This window comes from Stenella coeruleoalba (genome assembly GCF_951394435.1).
Source record: "Stenella coeruleoalba genome assembly, chromosome: 10".
Taxonomy (NCBI): domain Eukaryota; kingdom Metazoa; phylum Chordata; class Mammalia; order Artiodactyla; family Delphinidae; genus Stenella; species Stenella coeruleoalba.
The window spans coordinates 71,585,812-71,603,200 of record NC_137156.1 but is presented as its reverse complement, the minus strand read 5'-3'; the positions used below and the strand labels follow the sequence as shown (position 1 = coordinate 71,603,200).

Below are 17,389 nucleotides of genomic sequence, written 5' to 3'. Positions count from 1 at the left end.
ATGAGTAAGTGGGATAATTTTCCATACGTAGCCATCGCCAAATATAAGAACAAAAAATAATGAAAATAAGAACGATAAAAGTAAGTATTGAAAACAAAGTTCTGAGTCTGAAGCTTTCTCTTTCTTTGCTGAAGAGGGAAACTGGCAAAGGTTAGAAATGTGTTTGTGGGGCTGAACAGAGAGTTTTTCTTTGTTACTGAATCAGAATGATTGAAAATGGTCAGTGAAGGAATGTTTAACTCTGTGGCTTGGGGATATTTCAGACTGTGCCTGTGGACCCCCTGTAATCATTTCAAGGGTCCACTTTGATCTCTGAATTTTAGGAAACCCTCCTGCAGCAACAAAAATCCAGAGAGAGATTTTTAAATAAACTTCATTTTTAATAGGCTTTATTTTTAGAACATTCTTAGATTTACAGAAAAACTGAGCAGATAGTACGGAGAGTTCCCATATAACCTTCCTTCCCACACAGATACAGTTTCCTCTGTTATTAAGATCTTACATTCACATGGTATATTGTCACTAATGGAACAAACATGAATACGTTGTTATTAATAGCCTATGTTCATTTAGATTTCTTTAGTTTTAAGGTAATGTCCTTTCTCTGTTCCAGGAGCTCATCCAGAATCCACATTACGTCTGGTTGTCATGTCCCTGTCGGCTCCACTTGACTGTGAGTTTCTCACACTGTCTTTGTTTTTGATGATCTTGACAGTTATGAGGAGTACGGATCGGGTATATTGTAGGTTGCCCCTCCGCTAGGATGTGTCTGATCTTTTTCTCATGGTCAGACTGGGAATATGGGTTATGGGCAGAAGACCACAGAGGTAGAGTGCCACTTTCATCACATCATATCAAGGGTGCATACTATCGATACGGTTGTTGGCTGTTCGATGTTAACCTTGATTGATCACCTGGCTGAGGTAGTGTTTGTCAGGTTGCTCCACCGTACTTACTTATTCCTCCCACTTTATGATAGATTTTTAAAGTGTAGAGATAAATGATCAGATCTCTGTCTCAGAACATTCTGCCGGAAGTATAGAGGACACCACACTGGCTAGAGAAGTTCCCAAAGTCTTTTGGATCAAAACTGTCTAAATCAACAGTTCATTGATTCGGTCCGTTGTTTGGACCAGTCAGTTTTCTCTTCTATTTGAAAATACCTTTGCCACCTCTAGCCTTGCCTCCCCCTGTTGGATTACTTCAGCATCTGTGGCAGAAGTGATCATTGTGGGCAGAACAGACCCTTTCCCAAGTGCAGGGCAAAGCCAGCATTTCTATGGGTTAAAAACAGATGTTGTCTGTGCCAACACTGTGACTTCACTTAGACAGGACTCAGGAGAGAAACTTTGCATAAATTCAAGACAAAATCTCCATGTCTGCATAACTGCAACTCACTGGATAAGGACATTATGGCTGTTTGAATTTGAGAGGTGAAATACGAGTATTTATTTACGTAAGCATAACTGTTAGAAGTTTTTTCTTTCGCAAGTATCCCCCTCCCCCAGCAAAGAAGAAAAGAACAAAAACATAACACAAGACAATTTGAGCAAAAACAAATACAGACATACACATACATATATATGGCTTCATGCAGTGAACAGTTCAGAGGTAGTGGGTTTCAGGAGTGGCTTGTCCCAGGGGCTCAAATGACTTCTCACTGTCCTTTTCTCAGTTTTGATTCCTTCGTGGGAATCCATTCTTGAACAGTCGCCAGGTTTCAGGTGAGACCCTAGACCCCTAGGGGAGGAGTCATGTGCTGTTCCCCACTAGGGATGGAGCCCACCTCACTCTTGTGGATCGAGAAAGGGGAAAGAATGGACTCTCAAATAAGAAAGGGAAATGGGTGCTGAGAAGGGAAGCATCAAAGGCACACAGCAGTATGACGTACTCACAGCAAAACATCATTGGAGACGGGTTTATTTTACCTGTGAATAGAACCTTGACCCAGAAAGGAGGAACAGGATGTACGTTCAGGTGGAAACATTAGATTGGCGATGAAGACATAGATGAAATCTCTGTTTTATAACTAGTTTGCCACACTTGCTCTATGGTAGCATGCAGTCACATAATTGCATGTACCCTCCGTTTCTGAATCTAACCAACGGGAATAATATGTCTCTTAACTACCTGGCGTGGTATGTGAGAAGATAAAATGAGACAATAAACGAGAAAATGTTTAGAAAAACTATTTTAACAACCGTACTCTCTCCATAATTCTAACAAAGTCCTAGAGTGACTTGTTTCAATTTTTAGAACCTGTTTCCAGAGAAGGAAGTCTTCCTCGTTAGAGGCTCAGCTATAATGTATTCAGGCAAATATATCAAGCAATAGACTTTAGGGTAAAAGCTGTTGAGAAGGAGTTACTGCCATTTGCCACGACATGGATGAATCTCACATAGCATTAGGTGAAAGCACATGGACACAAGAGAACCAACTGTGCGAGTCCATTTATGTAAACCTCAGAAACAGACCGATTTCCTCTATGGGGTTAGAATTCAGGATAATGGCTCGCCTTCAGAGTGTTTGTAACCGGTAAGGGCACAAGAAAAGGTCACTGGGATGCTGGTGATATTCTGATTCTTGGCCTGGAAGTCGGTTACATGGTTATGTTCAGTTTATGAAAATGCATCAGGTGACATACGTATAATCTGTGCACGTTTCCGTCTGTGTATCTCATTGAAAAAGTATCCTAAAAAGATGTAATGTCATTAAGCATGAATCCAGTTTCAGATGACGAAGGCTGGAAAACTAGGGCCTGTGGAATGAATTCAGATTTCGAATACTTCTTGTCTGGCCAGTACCGTGTCTTAGGGTTTTTTCCCCCAGGGCAGTAGTGATAGGCTTGGAGTTTGGGAACTTGGGGAGATGTTAGATGTACTTGCCACTTCTCGATTGTCCTCATTTCTCTCTGTAAAGCTACACCTGGCCCACTTCACCCCAGAGTGTTACCAGCCTGACCGCCTGAAGGTATTTGAGTTTGCAGGTTCGGGAAAGGTTAAAATCCTGACTCCATCACAGCCCAAAAAGTGACCCTGGGCTGGTTACTTAGCCTCTCTGTGCCTGTCTTCTAATCCTAAAATTTTTATAATACATTCCCAGAAGAGTTTTTTTCTTTTTTAATAAGGATCAAATAGGCACTTAACACAATGCCAGCCACGTGACAGATTCTCAAAAAATGGAAACGATAACTATTAGTAGTAGTAACATTGCCATAAATACTAGAATGTTTAATGAAATAAAATCGATGGTCGCTTGTCGACCTCCAGCCGTTGTCTCACAAGAATCGCTGCTGAGCCAGTCCTTGCTCAGATCCCATTTGCCATGTCAGTGTTTTCATCAACCACGTTTAATAACCAGTTACCAGATGTGGATATTGGAGGCCGTAAATTTCCCTGGTGACGGTTGCCAATGGCAGGTAGCTGTGTAATTACCACTTGTATTTCCACAAAACACGTGAACTCAAGTCAACATCGAGCGTTGTAGACAATAAGACACCAGGGTTTTAAAATGCAGGGAAGAGCTGCCCAACCTGTATGATAAGAAACGGGTGCCTGGTTAGAAAACAGAGAAAGGACTGATACCAGTGTGGCAAAACACCACTGGAAGCCTTTGCACTGGCAGGACCGTTTCCTTTTTCCTTCCCAAGTGCTGCATACATCTGGAAGAAGAATTAAGCGTTTAGGATGAGCCATGGGTTGGTTAGGAATCAGTACCTTCACCTCTGGCCACAATCCACAGCCTTGGTTTTCAGTGTCCCTTTGGTAATGGCGTTGCCTTTCTCAGTTTAGCATGGTCGCTTGGAAATGATGCCAAGCTGTTCAGCATCCTTCAAACAAGGTAGCTTAATGGGTTCCATGGAAATATCCCATGACAGCAACATACTAGGACTTTTAGAGAGATTGACACCGTGACTCCAATCGGAAATGCTCAAGATACTCCTTTGCAAGGTGTCAGACTTAGACCCCAAACTGTAGTTGAAGATTCTTTGGTTTCTGAGCGTCATGTTTTCAGCTTATGAGAAAGGAAGTTAAAATGGGTCGCAGGGAAAAAAATGTCTTGCCTTTGGATTCCCGCAAAGTGTTTGATTTTTTTAAGAAAGAAGAAACCGGCTAAGCTTTATTGCTACTATTATTTCTTCCCGTGCAGTGTCCGTGCATTAGCAGGCTAGCATTCCTGCAGTGGGCTTAGGTTGAATTTGTGTTTCTAGAAGGAGCTGTCCACATCAGCACAGGACCGAGGCGGGTGAGCAGAAGTCGAGCAGGTTGAGCAGTGATAGGGGACAGAATTGGAATTTCTTAAGATGACCAGTCCCAAGTCTCCTGAACTTCCAGAAATTATAAAGTCATGGGAGAAGAATTTCTCCAAGAGTCTTCTTTGGCTGGCCAAAGAAACTGAAATTCAACAAATTGAAAAGTGATCACAGTGAATTCTTAAAGAACGAGTTCAGAGCATGGCATGGGGCCATTTTTAGAAGTGTAGATGCCCTTCTACCAAGCTAATGAAATGGCCCTATTTTCCTTCTGACAACAACGGTTTCATTGATATATCATGTTGCCCCAAACCAGTCGAAATTGATAACAGAGTAGTTGATTTTAAATTACCTAAGACTCAAGTAGGCAGAAAGAAATAAAAATTTGCTCCAGGTATTTGGAGGGGCAGGGCCTTTTGCAAAATTGGACAAGAGACATCACTAGTAGCACTTTCTTCAGGAGACCAATTTTCTGTGCATGTGTCCTTGCAGTTGTTCCGAAAAGCATGGATTCCTCCTGGTGCACCTGGAAGTTTTGTCTTTTCCTAACCTATGACTCTGGTTCATACAGTGTCACCTACTGTCAAAAGTATCCAGCCGAAAAGAGTAAAAGGCATTTGACTGAAGGACGATAATACAGGCAAATTGGATTCCAGATTTTGTACAACTCCGAGATAGTTTATGTTCATCTTTTTTCAGTCTCAACATAAGAGTAACTTGCAAGATGCCCCCTAAACCTTTTTCTGTGCTACAGCTTATCTCTGAAGAAAACAAAACACGAGCGGGACGGCTTTGTGGAACAATCCTCCCTTTATCCTCCAGAAACGGCACTGGTAGGTATGATTAAATGTAACCGAGCTAGGTAAAATGGATACCACATTTGGAGCAAGGAACCGTATTTTCCTTCAGCCAATATTTTGGAAAAATCTGATGTCAGTTTGGACATTGGTATTAAACCAATCCATACAAATTCAGGCAAATACAGCTGCAGAAGTCTCCTGTAAAAGCCAGTCATTTTGTGCTGAGGGCATCTAACTGGATATTAGCACATGGTGGTAACTAGCCAATCAGTTTGTGCGTTTGATTGGAATTTCAGAAGATAATTGTTTCATTTCCAGGTCTGTCTCTAGCTCACCATTTGACCTTCAACTAATTGCTTAATCTCTCTTAGCTTCAGGTTTTCTATCTTGAAAGTGAGAAGAATAATAACAACCAACTACCTATCTCATCCGGGTATTGAGTGGATTAATGGGGTCATGTTTGTAAGGTCCTGGAAAATTCTCAAGAGAGAAAGTTCTGCCACTTTTCCGTTTCTGCCTGGTAATATTTTAGAGCCATAAATGGGAAGGCTTGCATTTAATGGGGTCGTTATTACAGACGGATGTCCTCCGCTTCCTTATAACTAGAGAATGGACACCTTTTGAAAGCAGAACTTTTCATTATTATGAAATCTCTGATTCTGTTTGGTTGGTGCAACAATCGGGAACTCCTGTGATAAACCAAGCTTTCTCCTCTAGCTAAACAGTCCGTGGAGCTCTGAGGAAAGCACCATAGTTTCATGACCACAAGGAATTACCCAGACTATTTCTGCTTCAGTAATACTTAGATTGACTTTTGGGGTCAAACAGACAGGTTGAGTCCCGTCTCTGCCACTTCCTGGCTGGGTGACCCTAAGCAAATCTCTCCACCTCCCTGTGCTTTAAGGCTGTTGGGAGCATGACCTTTAAGGAAAATGCTTAACACAATGTCCAGCACATGGTAGGCTCCCAGGAACCATTACCTATGTTAATAGTGTGTGTGACCATAACTGCATGTATTCTTCAATGCCACGAAGAATTATAATGAGCATTAGTCCTCGATTAAGCAGAACCTAACTCATCAGAGCTTGTGTTTAACCAGAACCTGGCTCATCACGGCTGTCCAGTAACACCACCCTCGTTTGGTGAGCACTTTAGATTTAGGAAAATGGCAAATGAAAAGGAAACAACTCGGTGTCAGGGATGTATGCAAATTCCTATAGTATATTTTTTTGTCAGTGCTGATCTAGCCCCATCTCCTGACTTTCCGGAGACGATAACTGCAGAGTAGCTCTGAACAGCTGACATTCACTGAGAAGGAACTACATGCCAAGCATTGTGCTAGACACTGTGAGTACATTTGCTCACTTAATTGTCACAACAGCCCAGGGAGGTAGGTACTGTTAGTAACTGTCTTACAGGGGGGAAACCGAGGTTTAGTGAGGCTAAGTTATCCGTCCCTACGGTTATTAAATAGAGGCACCAGGTTTCAATCCTTACTCTGACTCCAGGGCCCTGCTCTAACCCAGAGCCATCCAACAGAAAATAATGCAAGCCATGTATGCAATTTTAAATCTGCTAGCAGCTATATTTTTAAAAAAGTTAAAAAGAAGCAGGAGAAATTAATTTCAATGATATATTTTCTCTAATGCAGTATATCCAAAATATTATCATTGCAACATAGTCGGTTTAGACGCTCTTAATATCTTATAATCTTTTTCTTTTTTCGTGATGAGGCTTTGACATTCCGTTTATATTTTGCACTTACAGCCCATCTGAATTTGGACGAGCCACATTTCCAAGTGCTCAGCAGCTGCATGTGGTCCGTGACCACTGTACTGGGCGTGTGTAGCTCTCACCCCTGTACCGTCATGCCTGAGTCACTGAAGTCTGTGTCATCCAGGTTTACCAGACTGTATTTCCCGAGGAAGAAACTCAGTAAATTTCCATTTTTAACAAAGGTAACAAAAAGGTATAGCAGGAGTTTAACATGTTAATTCTTACATTCCCAGTTTGCTAAACCATTAATTTATCCTCAAAGAATAGCTCTTTCCTAGAACATCCTGCTAGCTGAGCTTTTACTTGGTCATATTTAATATGTATATTTATACAAGTTGGTATAAATGAAAAACCATTAAATGAATGACTGAATGAATATATTCACTACCATGGAAAAGGAGGATCTCTTAGGCAGGGAAGATACGTAGGTACCATATGGGCAAGAACCTTATCCAATTTTTGCCCATCTCTGTAGCCCTGCAAAGTGCCAGGCATGAAGGAGACTTGCAAGAAGTCTTTTTTGGGGAGCAAATTGATGAATCCACATGGAGAAATCAGTTACTTCAAACTTGATTCCTAATGGGCATAGGGAATCTAAGTCCCTTCTTTCTCTCCCCTGAGTATCTGGATTTTAAGGCTTAAAGTAATGAATTTAATCTATTTAAACCGTTTATGTTTCCAAATGAAATGGCATCAGAGAGACCACAGAAATCAAGAGTCTACTTGTTTTGCTGTTTGTTTTGTTTTGGTCGCACCGCGTGGCTTGTGGGATCTTAGTTCCCCCGACCAGGGGCTGAACCCTGGCCCTCGGCGGTGAAAGTGTGGAGTCCTAACCACTGGACCACCGGGGAATTCCCGAGGGTCTACTTTTAAAAGACAATTGTTGACTTCCTCACTGATAGTCCCAAATACGTCAAAGGCAGATGTCCTGTAGATGTTACCGTAGGTCGCAGGCTGCACCGTCCGTCTCTCAGCCTCAGAGTATTTTGTCTCTGAGAAAAAACCCTCACATACTCTTTTCCTGGCCTGGACCTCACCGCTTATCCTCCAAGTGCTCCCGAGGTCCTCGCCCGACTCACGTATGGACTCTTCTCCCACGCCACACCATTCATACATTAGTGCTCAGCCCCCATGGCTTCTTCCTGCTCTGACAAGATAGTCTGTCTCAAGAGAACCTGAGGATGGTCTCAGATCAAATCTCCTTTAGTTTCGAGGGGGCTGGTCCAAACCCCAGCAGGGAACAGGTATCTGCCATTTAACCCTAAACCTGAATTTGCCTTTTTAACTTAAATATTAATTTCCCTAAGACAACCCAACACTGTTGTATTGTCAGAACTCTTTGAACTGCAAGTGCTAAAGCCCAGTTCAAACTGATTTCACAAAAGAAAGGTAAGGAGGTTAAGGTGGCCCTCAGGCACGGCTGGATCCAAGGGCTTCGACAAGCCCCATTGTTGTTCTCCATTTCTGGGTTCTGCTTACTTCTGTATTGCCTTTATTTTCAACACTTCCTTATGTCATGGGATGCTTCCCAACCCCTTACCCAGAAACACATTTATAGCCAACCAGGGCTCTTGATCTGCAAGATTCATCTTTAGCCTGGCTATGTGCCCTGGGGCAAGTTGCTTCACTACTCCAAACTTACGTTCCCCTTCTGTAACATCAGGATAATAACAGCCTTCAGGTCAGGCTCCATATTATGTCCATAAAATGCTTAGCACAGACCTGAGTGAGTGTTTTAAGACAGAAGTGGGGGGAAATTCTATTTTCTATGGGGTAGGTAGTCACGATTGTAGAAAAGAGACTGTTTACAAGTTCTCCCAACCTCCAACCAGTGTCATTCGACAGAGGACAGTGTGCATCTGTTCTCTGAGCCTCCTGTAAGACTTCAGTGCTTGGGAGACCTGGCAATGACATGGGTGTAGAGGGTTTGTCTTCTGATGGTGACCCATGGAGTCAGAGTAAACCCCTGTCTCTTGCTGGACCCCCTTGGGACTTGTAGCGTGGCCAGCCAGCACGAGGAGGGATCCCCAACGTTGAACTTGGTCCTTAAGAGGTCACAGACCCAGAGCCCTCACCCAAGCAGCAGTAACAACCAGGAAATGTTTAGAAACACATTCGGGGGGCTTCCCCCTCAGTCACACGTTTGAGATTTTATTCTAGAGCCTGTTCGGGTCTAGTGCCTAGTATAAGTGCTCAGTAATTACCTGTTGACTAAAATGAACAAACCAACATGATAACATGACCTGGCACATACAATACTAATGTGATGAATGTATGAATGAATGAATGCGTCGTAAAGCTTGTTAAATGAATAGTTGATGATCTACAGTAGATGAGCCATAAATGTTGGCTGAATGAATGAATGAATGAATGGCCTGTCAGTCATGTCCACGGCTACTACTTTCCATATGTGTTAAGCTGATCTTTGATTTATTTTCTGTAGCTATAATTCAGTCCCAGCAAACTGACACTCTAAATTTATGACTTGTTTTTATTTCCTGTTGTTGAATTTTGAAATAGATGATGCCATCACATGGATTGAATTCCGTTTTCAAATAGAAAGAGGTATTTTCAAACATCCTTGAACTGAGCATGCAGAATGAGGGAGGCATGGTGCTTACGTACTCACTAATCTCTGTTATGACACGTCTGCATGACTGAGAGTATCATGCTCCTGGGTTGAGGAAAGGAGGGTTGTCCACAAATGACACATGAGTGGAGCCATCGTGTTCCTGTATATACTCGGTAGATATATGTACGGGCTGGAATAGGTAAGTTTAATCCTTTGCCATTATTCATTTCACTTTCCTGAATTCTGTGCTATTTCCAAGGAGTAACTGCTTTTCTTCTGGGTTAAGTAGAAATCTTTGCTTAAGTCAAAACCACTTACTTTAAATACATTCAGAGACATCAGGATCTTTTGCCCTAGGAGTGTTTCTCATGTTTTTCAAAGTCAATGAATTGTCACTTGACCTTAATGGACACTTATAGATCACTGAATTAAGGATTAAACTAAGTGGAGAAAAGAAGCTTTTATCCAAAATTCTCTGATTTATTGAGACAGATTTGGGAAGTCATAACAGTGTCACTTAATTGAGCATTGATGATTATAGTGCCAATGTATACAAAATGAAAAGGACTTGGGGTTTAATTCTGCTATTTGGAATTATTTGTGGTCCCTTTTAAGGAGGTCGAGAATATTTGCACAGAAGAGAAAAATCTGGTGAGAGTCACTCCAGTTAAAATTCAGTAAGATGTGCAATTGCTATTGTAAGTCAGAACGTTCCTGAAAAGTTAAAAAAAAAAAATTCCTCAGCTTCCTAGATACTTTGTGCACAGGTTGGTATCAGGAATTCCAAATAAACGACTAAATGGTGAAATGTTGTCCCTTTCATTTAGGTACGTTACTATTATGTATCTCTCTTGCTGAAAAATTTTCTCCATCATTGGTTTGAAGTTAAAAATTGTGTCACATAGCTGAAAATAACAAAAAGAGATGTTCATATTCTTAGGTAGTCTTGAGATGCCAGGATGCACTTTTCTTCTTCAGGCAAAATCCATTTTTAACACTCATCCTCCAGGTAGGCTTTCCAGGTGGTCATGAAAGGAAACTTGTTCATTGCTTCGTATCTGGAAAGGATAGATTTGATCTACGTTGGAATCTTCTTAGAGCCGAATCTGCACATTATCCAGCCCCTTTCTACTGAGATTGTGTTCTTCTGCCAACCAGTTTCACTGCATGCCTAAGTCGGAAATTTTTGAAACCTATTACACTTTTCTAGATTTTTCTTCCAGAGAAAGGAACTTAGCTGAAGAATTTGAAAACCTCCTCTTACATACCCAGAAGTTTGGCCGGGTAATGGGTTGTTTGGGAACAAAAGTAATTACCGAGTGTAGCCAAATCAGATCTGCAAATCCTAATACACAGATTTAGGCACGTGATGTTGAAATGTGTGACCAGTAAATAAATAAGACAAAATAAAATTCCAACATTTTCTCCTGTCTCTCAGGAGAGTCTAATAAATGGACTTGGGTTCCCCTGCAAATAGTTAACCTATGTTCTCCTATACCCAGCATCTAGAGGCCCAGTGGCCCACACACAATATGGAATGGGCAACAAGACTGACCATGCCAGCTGCCTTTTAAAAGTAAATGCCAGTTAAGACAAAAATCGCCTTTCCGAAGAAATAGTACGGCAAAAGGGGGAGTAATGGAACGCCATCTTCCTTCAGAAGAAAACAATTTCTCTTATCAGACTCCTTCCACTTAAGGTAAGCCTTGTGTGGGAGAGACCAGGGGGAAAAATGGGGGCACATTTGGGGAACCAGGGAAACATTAAAAAATAGTTTTGCCTTTATTTGTAGGTAAAGTATCTATAAAGTATACTGGTGAAGCTCCTGATATTACAGTCAGAGTACCAAGGTTCAAACCCTTGCTATGGGCATGACCATTCATTCATTCTGAGCGTTTCCTCTGGGCCGGACACTGGAGGTTACAGCTCTGAACACGCTAGATGAGACCCCTGCCCTCCTGGAGCTTACATTCTAGTGAGGGGAAACAGAAAACAAAGAAATAGGCGTGCCGAGGAAATGAGCTCATTTTAGACCAGGATGGAAGAAGAAAATCATGCAGAGAACCACCGGCAGGGGGAGCTGGAGGTCCCTTAGGTTAGGATGTATACACTGAGGCGGTGGCCTGAATGAAGTGAGGGTGCCCAGGCGGGAGGAATAGCTTTCCAGGCACCGGGAACAGCAGGCGCGAAGGATGCATTACGATGTGGCTGTCAGGCAGGTCAACTTCTTTAGACTTTATCTGGTAAGGTAGGGAGTCCGTGCAAGACTTCGAGCAGGGGAGTGATATGATCTGAGCTGCACTGGGGAGGGCGAGCCCTCATGTCCCCATCTCTCGTGTCAGGGATAACACAGGAGGAGCAGCAGGCCAAGGCCTTCTCAGAGAACCGGGAATTCGGAGGACATTGTCCAGACAAGGTCAGCATTCCAGGTGAGTTGCTGAGCATGGATGCTTTGACTGCTGACGGTGCTGGTGGAATGCGGGCAGGGAAGTCGTGGCTTCACGGCACGCCAGTGAATGAAATAAGGACAAATCTTTGACAGATCCATCAGACTGAACTGGACTTGAATCAGACTTTCCTGGTGTGGCTTATTCTGGTGGTTTTTGTGTTCGGGGCTTAGTGGAGTGAATCAGAAGCTTTCAGGAAAAGACTCTTTCCACTAAGGTAAGCCTCATGTGGGGGAGGCCAAGGGGAAAAGTGTGGGCACATTTGGGGAATCGGGGAGATACCTTTAAAAAAGTGGTTTTCTCTTTATTTATAGGTAAAGTATGGTGGTTAAGCCTCTGTTATTTAGATGCAGATTACCAGGGTTCAAACTGTTGGGTTTGAATACTAGAACAGCTTGGGTTTATAGAAATTGTGACCTCTTTGAACCCTTTTTTTCTCCATATCGCGCAGATAATAACAGGATCTACCCCATGAAGTAGTAAGGATGAAACAAAGCCATGAATTTAAAGAGTTCAGACAGGAGCTGGTATCTGGCACATAATAAGAGCTCAATAAATGTTACCAGCAATCATTACTATTATTCATGACTCATTATTATCTCGGCACTTATCAGCCTCCTCCTTATTGAATTCTACCGTGCAGACCCGGCGGATCATGTATAATTGCCTACCATATTTCTCTCCTCTTCCCACACATCCACCCCTACCCTCCTCAGGCAACTCATTTGTCTCAGGATTTTCCCCGGAGACCCAGGGACAGATATTCCTCATGTTGAAATCAGTGCAGCAGTCTTCTCCACGGGCAGAGGCTGGACCGAAGCCTTCTGTACATTGTCTCAATTGTTGGAGCCTCCCTGATGTGCTCCATCTTACAGGTGAGGAGATGGGGCTCAGAAGGGAAAGTGACCCCTGTAGGTTACTTGGTCAGCAAGAGGCAGAGTGGAGATTCAGACTTAGGTCTGTTTGACCTCGATGTCCCTTAAAACTCAAAAAAACAAAGCATCCATTCAGAACCCCCACCCCCCCACCCCACAAAAAAAGCACCATTGACTATAAAAATAAAGAGGGCTCTAAGTTAGGAGAGCACCGTGATTAGGCCAGTGCTAGGAGAGCCTGAGGTTCTCAAAGAGACTCCTTGAGTCTGCCCAGTGTCCAAAATTGTCCTCCAACCTCAAAGGAGCCTCTGTCCCTTCCTCCCTGCAAGGCCGGTGGCCAGCGGCAACACAATGTGGTGGTATTACTTTGACTGTGGCCATGCGGTGGTGAGGAAGCCCTGACCCCCTTCCGGCCTCTTTGTCCTGTTTAGTGCTCCATCTGTGGGCCCCTCGCCGGCAGCCCGGCTGGTCTTGACTCTGAGGTGGAGAAGTAAACATCTTGGAAATCTTTATTAGTTTATTTCAGAAGATGGAGCCTGTTTGTCCCTGGGGCCCGTCCCTCTTTTATGGCCTCCAGCCCTTCTTGACAAATTCTAGTGACCGGAGAGAAAACCGCTTTCTACAGCGGATCATTAAAACACCACCATAAACCTAGGGCCATAAAATATTATTTGCTGGGCATAAAAGGGGGGTAGATTTTCCCAGAATGACAACCCAGGCCCTGCTTTCTCCCACTGGGAAAGGCGGCACAGGGATGCGATCGTTCATAAATTCCTTATCTTGCACTCTGTTTTGTGAAATAACCCTGTTGGGAGAGCAGCCAAAAATATTGATTTATTTGTTCCACAGACTCAAAAGCATTTTTAATGAGTGGAGTATGGCGATGCCTTGCCAGTGTGTCTGCAGATGACTCAATCTGTGTGCACACACCCAAATGCACACGCGGTTTGCAAAGGGAAACCATGGAGTTCCACGAATTGGAGGTAGGTTAAACGAGAATATTTGAAGGTGGAGGTGAAGAGGCATCCATTTGCCTCCTTCCAACTGTCTGCTCCTCTCACAGCCAAATTAACCAGCACCCATGGTGGGACTGGTTCTTACAACGGAGCCCGACTTTCCAGAGCAGGACCTGGTTGAAGGTTCTCAGTGGATTTCACAGTTGGTCTCCCTTGACATTTTCCCCTGGAAAGAATTCCTTCATCCATTCATGCATTCATTTGGTCATTCAACAAATACTGTTGAGCACCTACCAAGTGCCAGGCACTGTTCTGAGCACTGGAGTTGCAGCCATGAAAAACACTGTCACAGAGGTTATTGCATCCTCGTGGGGTTTAATCTCAGCACACCCAATATTAATTTCATCAGATGAAATTCACAACCCTTTATCTGAACTGCTTGGGGATAGACTGGTTTGTTGGAAATTTTGGAATTTTTTTTGAAAGATAAAATGGGGCATATGATTATTTCGTTTGCACATAGCCCCGGTGAGGTCTGGGGAAGTACCCGGTAACCCAACATCGTTCATATTTCGTCTGTGAAGAGTACGAACATTCACTCCAACTCGGATAAATTAAGACTATAAATGATCTTGTCATGGGAGGTACAGCTTTGCCACCAAAGGAGCTTAAAAACCTGTTTTCAGAGCTGCTTTTTGTAGAGTAGCGGGTATTCAGTGCCCAGTGCGTGCCTGACCCCTGCTAAGTTCTCCAGAAGCATCACTGTTCATTCTCACTGCACCCCTGATTTTCAAGGTCATCTGTTTCGTTTTCACTGCTCTCCTACCAGGTAGGTCATCATGTTTCTGTTTTTCTTTGTTGTGTGGCGAGGTCATTATATTTCTCTGGGTTTTGTTTGTTTGTATTGTAACAAAATCAATATTTGTGTTGTCATATGTGTGTGTTTAAGAGGATTCTGAGAGGCTAAATGACTTGTCTAAGGTTTCACAGCTGGAAAGAGGCAGATTGGGACTGGAACTCCAGACTGCAGAGTTTACACTCAACCATAACCTAGCACCAGTTCCCACTAGAGGAAAGACAGCAAAACAGGATATGAAACTCTTGGGGCTAACAAAGGCTAACTAACAAAGGCAATTAGAGAGAAGCCGGCAATTATTCTGATAATTCAGAATATAACTTTTTGTTTTTTTTAAGGTTTGTGGTTAGGTAGCTAGTGTTTCTGGAGCAAATTCTCAGAATAGGATCTTATAAGCATTCTACCTCCAGCACTCAGGTGCCCCCCACGTGGGGGGCTTCAGCTCAGCACCCTTTGGGAACTCTATTCTTAGTCACTTTACTTCCTGACACTTATCAGAGCCTCCGTGGGTGAACTGGGTCCGAAGCCATGCTGCGGAGCATTGCTGGGGTGCCAGCCCAGGAGGAGGGTGTGTTCCCCACAGCCCGGAGAATCCAGGCTGCCAGCCGCTGGGCCAAAGAGCTGGAGGGAGGGAACTGCGGAGAGACACTGACTGCCCAGGGGCAGTTTGCCAGGAGGGGACCCTTCTTTGTTTAGACCCTCCTTCCCATGGGCAGATCTAAGGCTAGATTAGAAATTGGAAAATAGCCACTATGTGGTCAAGGCCTAGAGAATGTGAAGGGAGAGGGGATTCAGGTGAATGGGAGCTGTCCCAAGGGCATCTATGATAAAGTTGGGTTCCCCCTTCTTAAGTCTGCATGCGTCCCTGGTGAAAGAAATCGTCCCCGGAGGAAGCCAGGGCTTCTCTTGTAGTTTGTGGGAAGCCCACACTGCCATTCTGGTGTGCCCAGCAAAGGCCAGGACCCTGGAGGGGTACAGGCAGCTGGGACAAGTAAGGGTCAGGAAGGGACTTGCAGAGGGTGGGGCAGCATCGCCCTGGGGTGGTCAACCAGAGATTGGAGTGGGGGATGGAAAGAACGAAACAGCCACTGCCCCAAGTACCCAGGCCAAGGGTTTTGTGCTTTAAGGTCAAGGGCATGCCAGATGTATGGCAGAAATTGAATCCAGTGTGTGCGTGTGCGTGTGCGTGTGTGTGTGTGTGTGTGTGTGTGTGTGTGTGTGTGTCTTCCACCTTGGGTTGAGGATGGGGAGGGCTGAGAACAAGAACTGCACTCCAATGTGAACCACTGTTTGTGGGTGGCGCCCCTGGCGTGCGGGAGGTAGGGGTCACACGTCCACCAACCCCGCCCAATCGGGGTCGCCCAAACCACAGGTGTCTGGAAGTGCCTGCACGTTGTGGTGCCCTGCAGAACCTGGTTTTGCCGAACTTCGCAGCCTTTTCACCTGAGGGGACCAGCCAAGATGCAACCCGGCAGGATCACGGGTCGCTTCTGGATGCGTTGGGTCGCAGCCAGATGCTCACTCGCGCACCCCAGCACCCAGATCTCCTACACTGGGGGCGGGGCAGGATGTGTGCGCCTGTCCTCGTCTCCAGCCCCCGGGCTTAGGGACCCTCCCCCAAGGTTAAGAATGGGAAGGAGGTCCTGCTAGAGATCCCGTGTCATGGCGACAGCCCCCTGTGCAGCCCCAGTGCGAGCGGCCTTGGACAGGTGAGCCAAGGGGTCCAGGCTGAAGTTGGGGTTCAGCTTCCATTGGGTAGGCGGTTTTGGAAGGAGAGCAGAGGGCCGGGCGGCGGTCAGGCAGCGGCTGCGGAGTGGACCTCTCTCTCTCTCAGCAGACGCCTGGGGGATGGGGAGCCAAAAGCAGGGGGATCGAGCAGGGAGTGTATCCCGCCCCCCTGCACCCCAGCTCGTGGTACGGCTTTAAAATCCTGCAGAGTTTGTCATAGGTCGGCCTCAGCACGCATGCGCAAAGACAAAGTTGAGTTTTTTTTCTGTCTCCCCTCCCCTCCCCTCCCCCCCTTTCCAGCAGCCTTTGGTTCTAAAACTTAAAAAAAAATTTTTTTTTTTTCCTCTAAGAACACCAGGGGAAAGAGGAGTCCGGAGAGAGTGAGGGAGAGAGGGAGGCCGGGGGGTGGGTGGGGGGTACGTGGTCCCTGCGGTCGGTCAGTCTGTCTGTGGGGCGCAGGATAGCGTGGAAGGCTGCTGCAAGCTCCGAGGCGCCGCCTCCGCCGCCCGGAGTCCGGTTCCGTGCGGCCGCTGCCGAGCGAGCTCCTCCCGCCGCCGCCGTGCCCCGACCGCCCGCCGCCCGCCTGCTCACTCTCCCGCCCCTTCGTCCCGGCGCCAAACGAGGAGGTGGGGAGCCACGCCGGCCATGGACCGCCGGAGCTGAACAGCCGCCGCGGAGTCCCTCGCCCTCGCCCCTCTCTAGCCCCACGGCCGCGGTGCCCGCGCGCCTCTTCGCCCTGGAAAGGCGGGGAAAAGAGGGGGATTAACCAGAAGAGGGAAAGAAGGGGGTTGGGAGGGGGGAGCCAGTGTCTCCCCTGGGGCAGTCGCGCATCGTCCCCGAACCCACTGGAGGCAGAACTTTCGGGGACAACTTTTACCCAGTTTGCTCCCCCTTTTTACCAAACCCTAAAATGAAAGGACAAAAGTTGGCGCTGACTCTTGCAGCTCGGATGGCGACTTCTGCATTTTCAGCGGCATCTCCCGGAGAAAAACCCATGCGCGCCTGATTGTTCTGTGGCCCCCAAGCTGCAGTGCGTGTGGGTGTGTGTGTGTTTGGGTGTGTGTCTGTGTGTGTACACAGACATCCACACACTCACTCGCGGCCGCAGGATCAGCGCCTGGAAGCAG

The 17,389-nt window shown here is 45.4% G+C and overlaps 1 long non-coding RNA gene across 2 annotated transcripts; it reads left to right on the top strand.

Moving 5' to 3' along the window:
* The first annotated feature begins 656 nt into the window (after window positions 1-656).
* Window positions 657-12,711, top strand: LOC307192548. 2 transcript variants are annotated; one of them, XR_013830097.1, is made up of 7 exons: window positions 657-673; window positions 6,820-7,021; window positions 9,349-9,599; window positions 10,903-11,099; window positions 11,743-11,829; window positions 11,943-12,064; window positions 12,564-12,711. It is a non-coding gene; the product is annotated as an uncharacterized lncRNA (long non-coding RNA). The 2 variants fall into 2 exon arrangements; XR_013830098.1 differs by lacking the exon at window positions 657-673 and having other exon boundaries at window positions 6,716-7,021.
* The last annotated feature ends 4,678 nt before the right edge of the window (window positions 12,712-17,389 follow it).